Here is a 10,714-nt window from a genome sequence, read left to right on the forward strand (position 1 = left end):
CATTTTTTATTGAAGTCTAATTTACATATATTAAAAATGAAGATCCTAAGTGCTTCATTAAATGTGCAGGTTAATAGGTTAAAGGATTACGCAATCCTTTAACTATTCCCCACAACAATATAAAGAACGTTTATATAATCCCAGAAAGTTCCTTTATGCCCACTTTCCTGTCCATTTCTATCTCCACCTGAGGCAACCACTTTCAGATTTCTATAACCACATATTAATTTTGCCTTTTCTTAAAATTTATGTAAATGAATCATTGTACGCATTTCTTTTTTCCATGTAGATTCTTTATAACAAATATACCATTGGATATTCAGTGTAGGGTACATGGGAATTCTCTGATACTGTCTTCTTACCAACTTAGGGCAGGGAAAGACTTATGAGAAGATATATTTACTAAATTACATATTAAGTATATTATTTATTAAAAGATTTATGGGCAGGACTATAAAAGTAGCATAATGATATATTGGTCGGTCCTTATCAAAATTAAGTATTTCTTCTTACTAAGTACCCATCAAATAGGCAAGTTATGGACTGGGAAATACAATTATATGACAAAAGATTGTGAATATATAGAAACTCTCACAAATGAATCATAAACAGACAAAACATCCAATTAAGAATGGGCAAAAGACATGGCAGACATCTTGCAAAAGTATACAGAGTAATGGACAATTGGAAAGTGAAAAGGTAATGAATACCATTAGTCATCAGGAAATGCAAATTAAAATTATGATGATACACTGCTGGCCATCCACTTAAAGGACCAAAAACACAACCAAAAAAACCTGAAAATGCCAAGTTCATCAATATTGGTTTATTAATCATAACAAAGTTTACATACTAATGTAAACTACTAATAATACGTAGGGGTACATACGAACTCTCTATTGGTGAACATGTGGAGCAACTGAAATGCTTGTAAGCTTGGGGCACATGAGTGGCTCTGTTGGTTAAGTGTCTGCCTCTAGCCCAGGTCATGATCCAAGGGTCCTCTGGAATCGAGCCCCACATCGGGCTCCTAGCTCAGCAAGGTGTCTGTTTCTCCCTCTCCCTCTGCCTATTGCTCCCCTGCTTATGCTGTCTCTCTCTCTCTCTCTCTGTCAAATAAATGAATAAATAAAATCTTTTTAAAAAATGCTTTTAAGCTGTGGGGTGCCTGAATGGCTCAGTTGCTTGAGTGTCTGACTCTTGGTTTCTCCTCAGGCCATCATCTCATGGGTCCTGGGATTGAACGCTGTGACAGGCTCTACACTCAGCAGGGAGTATGCTTGAAGATTCTTTCCCTCCGCTCCTTTCCACACTTGCATACTTGCTCTCTAAAATAAATTGGCTCTTGTGTCCCTTTGATACACCACCTCGTTATGGGGTTCTATGACTTGTATGCATGTTTTGTTTATTTCCTTAAGCAATTTCTTGTTTTCTATATAATTCCTGATCCAGTTCTAGAATAATCCATTTCTTATTTCCTTAAGCAATTTCTTATTTTCTGTATAATTCCTGATCCAATTCTAGAATAATCCATTTCTCCCAGGAGCTTTAGTTCCTTTTATTAAGGAATGGTATTAGAAACAAGGTCTGACTACTAGGTGTGCTTGTTGCCACTGAGGTGTTATTGCTTCCATGCCCGCTCTACTGATAAGGAAAGGAAATCTGTAAACATTTCTGTTATAACTATCTGTATTAAGCTAAATATAAGTTTATACTGACATATCCAATTGTAACCCATATTGCATTGATTATTGTAGCCTTTTCCCCTTGTTCATTTGTAAATTCCCAATCCAGTATTGAAAACCTTGGCTCCACTTGTCTACCATCCCATCATTTAATTGTTCAATTCCCACATATATGTATCCTATAATTGTACGGTATCAGAAGTTCTGTAGCTCCACCTGAAACAATTTTATGAATGACAGTACAACGTCTAGGTACCTTTTCTTTCGCTTTGCTGACTGAAAGACTTAAAAGCTACAGTTTTTATTTTCCTGAAATATTTAAGTATTTTTTCCTAAATGTTGAATTTAAATTGGCATAATTAAAAAAAAAGTATTCTTGGTCACTTCAAAAATGTCATTCCATTTTCTATGGCATCCATTGTTTTTGCTATAAAAGTCACTACTGACTTTTTTTTCCCCCTTATCATTGTTTCCCTGTATTCAGTGTGTATCTTTTTCCTATAACTGGTATTAAGTTTTTTATATGATTCTCTAGGTTTTCCCTGGATTCCAAGTACATGTGTGCTAGGTCATTTGATATTGTCCTGCAGATATCAGACACTTTCTTCCACCAGTCCTTTTTTTTTTTTTCTCCTTATATTTGGTTTGTATAATTTCTCTTAACCTGTCTTAAGATTATAGATTCTTTCCTCTGCTGCATCCAGTTTGTTAGAAATACCATCAAGTGGAATTTTTTGTCTGATATTTTACTTAGTCTATTTCTTGCATTTCCTTTTTAACAGTTCCCAATGTGTCCAGTTTCTCTACAGACTCTGTACCATATTTATCATAGTTATTTCAAAGTCCCTTTCATATAATTACAACAAATGGGAGACTTTTATATTTGCCTCTATTAGCAGTTTTCTCTTTAGACCCAGGCCCATATTTTCTGTTGTCTTCAAGCATCTTGCAATTTTTACTGGATGCTAGATATTATAAAAAAAAGAGAGAAGAGTAAATAATATTTGCTCTAAAAAATATCTTGCCACTTTTTCTATCAGCCTTCTTGTTTGGAAGTTTTAGTCTATTGAATCTCTATTACTGCTGAGCCTAGACTTTGTTTAAGCTCTACCTAGACTCAATTCATTTCCTTAAAATGTTTTTGGGTTCTCAGCACTGGCCAAACTTTGTAGATTTTTGTACCTGATAACTAACACACTAAACTACCTGCTACTCTGTTAGCTCAAAATCTCAGCTTCCAGTATGTCCAAGGGTTACTCCCTTTATCTCTCAGTCTTGCCATCTTTGTGTCCTAGTATAACTTTCTCCAACCTGTTACCCGGCCCCCAACTTCTAGAGGGCTACTGCTGTAAGTTGATTAAGGCCTGGAATCCCCAAGACTGCTCCCGGCAATCCTATCTCACTCCTCTCTTTTCACATACTTTTGAGCACTCTGACCTTTTGAACAAAGTTAGAGGGTGGGTGCAGACTTAGTCTGACTGGAGCTCCAGGAGATTGTTATCTTATCATTCCAACACACACTCAATCATTAAACATTTGGCTGACCTCCCTTCACCTCCGTTCATGGTGCATTCATGTAGTATAAATGTACTTTATGTACCATAAACTGCTCTGTAAGAAATGAAAGCAGCTGTGACTTTCAGAGGTTGTTGTTGCTTTTTGGATTAAGATTACTAGAGTTTGTGTCCTCAGGTCTTTGATAAGCTTTTTTTGTGTTTTGTTTTGTTTTAAATGATTTTTAAAATCTTCTCTGGCTTGGGGAGGCTGGGTGGCTCAGTTGTTAAGCATCTGGCTTTGGCTCAGGTCATGATCCCAGGGTTCTGGGATCAAGTCCTGCATTGGGCTTCCTGCTTGGCCAGAAGCCTGCTTCTCCCTCTCCCACTCCCCGTTTGTATTCCCTCTCTTGCTGTGTCTCTTCCTGCCAAATAGGTAAAGTCTTAAAAAAAACCCAAAAAACAAACAAAAAAACTAAAAATAAATCCTTTCTGGCTTGTGCTTGTGAAGTGGAGCAAAAGTCTCCTGTAACTTCATAATTCCTAATTAGGCTCTGTATTTTTCTTGTTTTATAACCCTTTCAGAACACCTCCTCAAGGATTTCTGGATCCAGTTCTCCACTTTGCCAACGGTGGTGATGTTCACTTACTAAAAAACCGAAAATACTTCTTCTTTTCTTTCCTAACCATTCAATTTTACTGATTATTCTTCCTTGCATTTATGTTGTAAAAAGCTACTTGGTCCCCTGTGACTCATATCTGGCCTTGTTTCTTATTCCCGGAGTCTCTTATTCCAGTCATGTTTCCCTTCTCTTCTATCTATGCATACTTGAGTCTCCCTGTACTTTGAGAAAAAGTCTGACCTTTGGTAGGAAATATGTAAGTAGAACTTACCTTAAGCCTTTTAGTTATTATTAAGCTCAATTCTTGGATTAGCACCTACCACAGATGTATTGCCCATTTTGCCTAGATTCTTAACTTGCTTTATATTGGCTTTCTCACTCTGTTTTAAGGATTGCTTCTTCCTAAAACCTTTTGTTTCTTTATTACTAACCATCTTGTCTATCCCAGCTGCATTCAACTTTTGGACTTGACTAACTGCCCAGCTGAGCACATAAAACTCACCATCATTCTCTGACTTCCTCTACAGCTGTGGCCACTAGAGAAAAAAAAAATTGTCATTTCCCCTTCCCTCCATCTACCAGAACTCCAACTTGAATAGTCCCAGTGTCTTTCAAATAACTTATTAGATTTGTTGTCTCATTTGGATTGCTGTTCTGATCATATGATTTAATATATAACCTCAAAATATGTTATGGGAGATACTAAGATACCAAAACTATGAGAATATATTATTTGAATCTCAAATAATCTTCAATCTGGAAAACATATGGACATAAATTTTAATACAGAGGGCTTTATCTATTCCTTGATTATCAGTAGCTATTCCTAATTTAAGGACAAGCTTGTCTATCAGCCATCTCATCGATCTCATTCCACCAGTTTGTCAGGAAATAGAATATATAAAACAAATCATGAAATTTCAATTTATATAACTCTATTCCCCAGCTACATCACTGATTTTGTTTAAACTTAAGAAGTCCTTTCTCAGGGTGCCTGGGTGGCTCAGTGGGTTAAATCCTCTGCCTTTGGCTCAGGTCATGATCTCAGGGTCCTGGGCTTGAGCCCTGCATCAGGCTCTCTGCTCAGCAGGCAGCCTGCTTCCCCCACCCCCAGGCCTGCCTCTGTGCCTACTTGTGATCTCTGTCAAATAAATAAATAAATAAATAAATCTTAAAACAAAACAACAACAACCAAAAAACCCTCCTTTCTCTGGGGCACCAGGGTGGCTCCATTTGTTGGGTAACTGACTTGGTTTTGGCTCAGGTCGTGGTCTCGGGGTCATGGGATTGAGAACCAATTTGGGCTCTGCACTCAGTGGGGAGTCTGCTTGAGATTTTCTCTCCCTCTCCCCTTGCCCCTCCCCCTTCTCATAAATAAATAAATCTTCAAAAAAATAAATTACAAAATTAAAAACTCCTTTCTCCAAATTCTGTATTTAACTCCTTCCACAGTCTCTCAGGAAATGCTTAGTGATAACCAAATCATGTTGATTCTATTTTCCAGTTATTCCTCCCTATTCATCTTCTCTGTTCACCAGGCATCATTACGTTTGCTCTGGATTCTTCTCATACTTCCTGTCAGGTCTCCCACCCACCCACTCCCCATCCATTTTCATCAACAATTCCTGAATAATCTTTCTAAAATGTATATATGACTTTATTTTTAAAATGGTAACTAGTCCTTAGCAATACTCAATTTGGTAATTCTTTTTTTTTCTTTCTTTGAAGATTTTATTTATTTATTTGACAGAGAGAGAGAGAGAGAGAGATCACAAGTAGGCAGAGAGGCAAGCAGAGAGAGGGAAGTAGGCTCCCTGCTGAACAGGGAGCCCGATGCTGGGCTTGAGGCTCGATCCCAGGGCCTGGAATCATGACCTGAGACAAAGGCAGCCACCCAACCAACTAAGCCACCCAGGCACCCCTAAAATTTTAAACATAACCTGTCATAGACGTTCTACTTCTGGGTATACACTCTAAAGAAATGTAAGCAACATATCTTGGAAAGAGTTATACATGAATGTTCATAGCAGTTTTGCTTATAACAGACAGAAAGTTGAAAGTAGCCCAAATATTATCAATAAGTGAACAAACTGTGGTATATCCTTATAAGGGAATACTTAGTAATAGAAAGGGAGGGACTATGCCTGAATCAGGCTCTCTGCTCAGCAGGGAGCCTGCTTCCCTCTCTCCCTGCCTGCCTTTCTGCCTACTTGTGATGTTTCTCTGTCAAATAAATAAATAAAATCTTTAAAAAAAAAAAAAAAAAAAGAAAGGTAAGGACTATGGTACTTGTAACATGTTGGATAAATATCAAAATAAGCAGAATGAATGAAAAAATCTAGAAAAAGCAGAGTATATGTCATTTGATTCCCTTAATGTAAATTTCTAGAAAATGCGAGCTAATCTATGACAGAAGATAGATCAGTGGAAGAATAGCAAGATGGAATTACAAAGGACACAAGGAAATTTTTGTGTTAGTGAATATATTCATTATTTTGATTATGGTTATGGTTTCACAAGTACATGTGTATGTTCAAACTTCTCAGGTTGTACACTTTAAACATGTACAGTTAATGGTATCCAATTATACCCTGATAAAACATTAAGGAAATAAAAAAATAAATTAAAACTCTCTTACACATTCCTCACCTTCTCCAGGGAATCTTCATCAATCTTTTAGTAGGACTTAGACGGCATTCTTCTATCATTCACATACTTATCATATTTCATTATTCCATTGATTTACCTGTTTACCTCACTAGATTTTAAGCAATAGAGAAGGAAAGACATTATTTTTGAGGTTGATTTCTTAAGAGATAAAACAGGTCTTTTCAGAAAACATACATTGTTTCTGCTCAAAGTAGAACACTGACTTGAATGGACATTGTTCTATACTGATGCCCAATGCCCTCTTCTATATAGTAATATTTGTTACTTTTTTAAGGTCATCATTATTAATTACTAATGTTTAAAATTTGAAAACTAATCTGGAGATCAACAGAATTGAACAGGCAGTATTTCCTACTGATATTTAAAAATTCTGAAAAGTTGAAATTAGAATGTTAGGCACATATATTCTGACACACCTCTTATAGGTATGCCAGTTTCTACATGCCTCGTCTGTCTTAAATATAAAACTAACCTGGTCATCCTATGCATTTCGGTGGTTCATGAAAATTCCCAAAAATCTTTGTTAGGGGTCCCATGTTGGAAAATATAACAAGTAATAAGGTCAATAGGCCAAGCTAGACCAAACTGTCATAATTTAGGAGTCACAGTGTGGAGGAACTTTAGATACCAGTATTTAGAAAGAGGGAACAAGCACAATTAAAGGAAATTAAAGGAAAATTAAAGGAAAGTTTGGGGTGAATCTCAACAGATATTAAGAAAAAATATAAGTGATATTTTCTCTCTAAAACTAAAGCTTTTTGGCTCTTCATAATCAAAAAAGCCTAGGAACTCTGCTGGTGTTTTGTGTTACTGTTTGCAGCTATGTTGTCTAAAAGAGTTGTCCTAGCCACATGCGGCTATTAAGAACTTGAAATGTGGTTACCCTAAATTGAATCGGGTAAATTTCTGACTTCATATGAAAAAAGAATGTAAAGTACCTCATTAATTATCTTTATTACACATGTTGAAATAATAATGTCTTGGACATACTGGGTTATTACAATTAATCCTACCTATTTCTTTTTATTTCTTCTAACACAGCTACTAGGAAATTTTAAATTACATATATGGCTTGCATTTATTGTTGACTTGCGGTATGATGGAAAGGAACCATGTTTAAACACTTGGGAAAGGGTAATAGAGAGAAGCATCATCCAGAAGCAGGGATTAGATAGGACAAAGTGATCAAGACATGAGCCAGGAACAAAGCACATAAAATAATCATGGTCAATTATCAACAAAGTTGTAAGCCTCTCTTCTCAGAAATATTTAGAAAAATTGGGGAATGCACTCCCTTGAAGAAGTGGTGTAATGGAACGTAAGTTCTCTCCTTGGTGAGTAGAGATTACACCAGGTGGAATTGTCACAGAGGAAACTTTATTTACAGTAATTAAGATCACTGTGAATAATTTCCAAAGCCATAACTCCCTGAGTGGGGTAAGTGAGTTTCTTTTATTTAGGGTGAGGATCAATATTCAGAAATGGGAGTTTTGTCATCACAAGGAAAGGTGGGCATAACACTGTACAGGTATTCTTAAAAAAACACCCCTATATACCCAATCCTATGTTATGTTAATAAAGCTTGTGCTACTCCCAGGAGTAGACTTTAATATAATGGAGACTTTAATATAATGAAGCAGAGGTAACTGTTGGACAAGGAGAAGGGGCATTGGGCCTGCTCTAAGAGTAATTAATTATAAGCTGGTGTCTTGGGCTCCTTTTCTCTGGTAAAGAATGCAGCAACTGGCTTACTTTTGAAACAGCACAGGGAGTTATGGGGGCTTTTACTACTATTTTATTGTCTCTGATATAGTTAGGCTATATCCTGGCTTGTTAAAGATGTTAGTTTTTGCATTCTCTTTATTTCCTTATCGTTAACTACTGAGGTTTTTGCTGTTATTTGTAATTCTGACACCTGGAAAAGCTCTGTTAGAAGTTGTGTTAGGGTGGGCGCCTGGGTGGCTCAGTCATTTAGGTATTTGCCTAAGTAACTGCTTGGGTCTTCATCCCAGAAGTCTCACATGTGGCTCCTTGCTTGAGAAGCCTGCTTTTCCCTCTGCTTGCTGCTCTGCCTATGTATGCCATCTCTCTATCAAATAAATACCTAAAATCTTAAAAAAAAAAAATGTTAAGGCAAGTAGGCAATGAGATCACAGAAAATAGATGGGGGCCTAAAATGACTTCTCTTTCACCTCCCTCTACTTACAGAAAGTTCATTTGCCTCTTAATGTAAAGGGTGACTTTAGAAGACTGGAAAACCAGGTGCTGCAGTAATTTTTCCTTGGGTGCCCATGGTTCTTGGTCACACCACTTCAAGGAATGAAGAGGTAGACCAGACAGAGTGGTGGGCAGCAAAGCAAGTTTATTGAGTGATAGCAAAGTTATAATGCAAAGCTCCCAAGAAAGGAGCGGACCTGAGAGGGTTGCAACCATAGTTTCTAAGTCTAGGGGTTTTTTATGGGCTTCTTAGTGGGCTGTTTTAATCTGATTAACATCTCCCCCCCACCCCTCGGACCGACATCCAATCAAGTTGTCATCTATCAATCACAGGGGAAAGGGTGGAGGGCTCCTTCCAGGGTGGTGTAAGATCCTCTTAAGGTAGTTTCCTCTTAGGGCGGGGCCACATTGTCCCAGCCTGGCTGCCTCCCAGCTATCCCTCATGGGGAGTCACGTGTGGAATCTCTGCTCAGATATTTTGTTTCTCATCTTCCACTTCCTATTTCAGATTTAATATGCAATGAGAAAATACAACGTTATTTAACTATAGGATTTAGCTAGATTTAAAAAAAAAACATTACTTTCAGGTCACGGAATACTAGATATGGAAGTGATGAGCTTGATATAGGAGTTCCCTTAGGACTTAAAACTTTAAATGTTTAAATAATTTTATTTTTATTCATTCATTCTTACATGAAATTCATTGTTTTATATTAGAGGATTACTTACATGGTTAGGGCATTTGTGTTTTTTACAATGACAATCCATAAAAGCACCAAATCTACTTGGACATCTTTCCACCATTCCTCACCTTGCTGGCCACTGAAGCAACTCCAAAAACCCCTATAGCCAGAATCACGGGTGTCCCATTTCATAAATAAAAATTAAAACCCATTCCTTCAAATGTTAAACTCGATTTAAATAATGAGAATACTTTTTGGGCAGAGGAAGTTTTTAAAATTGCAAAAAGAGGATGAATCTGTTCAGTTTTCTGAAAAGAAATGTGGTGTCACCTAGTATTGATACACAACTGATTCCTGTCTCTGTATCTCTAATTCGTAACCGTCATTTCCCAAAGCCACTTTTGAAACCAAGGAGAAATAATGGCTAGCAGATATAACACCATTGTTGTACTGCTTTAGGTCTAAATACAGTACAGCCATCTTTATCTAATTGGGTTTTATAACCCATTTTCTTGCCATTTTAGTCCTTATTATTTCACAGCCAGGATTTTTACTCTGGTCTTAATGCACAGACTTCAAGAAAATCTGTGAACACTCTGAAAATGTATACAAATACTGTTGTCTATCTGTTTTCCATTGGGACAGTAGAGTCCCCAAGATTCTGATTTGTCATAGCCAAGCTATTTATTTTGAAAATTCAAACAATTTTAGGGGAAGATGCCATCCCCTCTCCTCTTCCTCCACCTTTGGAAGATTTAGCTAAAGAGGGGTTGACAATGATTTAATCAATATCTCATTGTTGGACATTTAGGTTAAATGAACACACTTTGTACAGGAATCTTTCTAGAGTTCTTGTTAGCTTTAGGATAATTCCAAAGGGTGAGACTGCTGAGCTAAAGGATAAGATAATTAAAATATTTAATACTTTTTTAAAAAGTTCATTTATTTTTAGTAATCTCTACAACCAAGGTGGCACTGGAACTCAGGACCTGGAGATCAAGAGTCCACTCAGCTCCAACTAAGCCAGCCAGGTGCGCCAAAATCTTTAATATTCTTCATACATACTGCCTTATTGTCAGGAAGTTATGAAATTACATTTTCGCCAACATTGTGTGAAGTTTATTATCTCACATGTGGATATAACTTGTATATTATTTTGACTTGTATTTCTTACTTTTACTTATCTTCATGTTCCACGAGCCAAACACACCAATCCCGCCAGAAGAGAAATAAAGTACTATTACTTCCTTCCTTGGTTACTATGCATGCTATGACCGTGATTGTAAAATAGCTAATATTAATCAAACGTAAAATTCTCTGAAGGAATTTGAGCTGGGATCTAC

Source organism: Lontra canadensis, unplaced genomic scaffold, assembly GCF_010015895.1.
Source record: "Lontra canadensis isolate GAN:19392208 unplaced genomic scaffold, GSC_riverotter_1.0 scaffold398, whole genome shotgun sequence".
Classification (NCBI taxonomy): Eukaryota; Metazoa; Chordata; class Mammalia; order Carnivora; family Mustelidae; genus Lontra; species Lontra canadensis.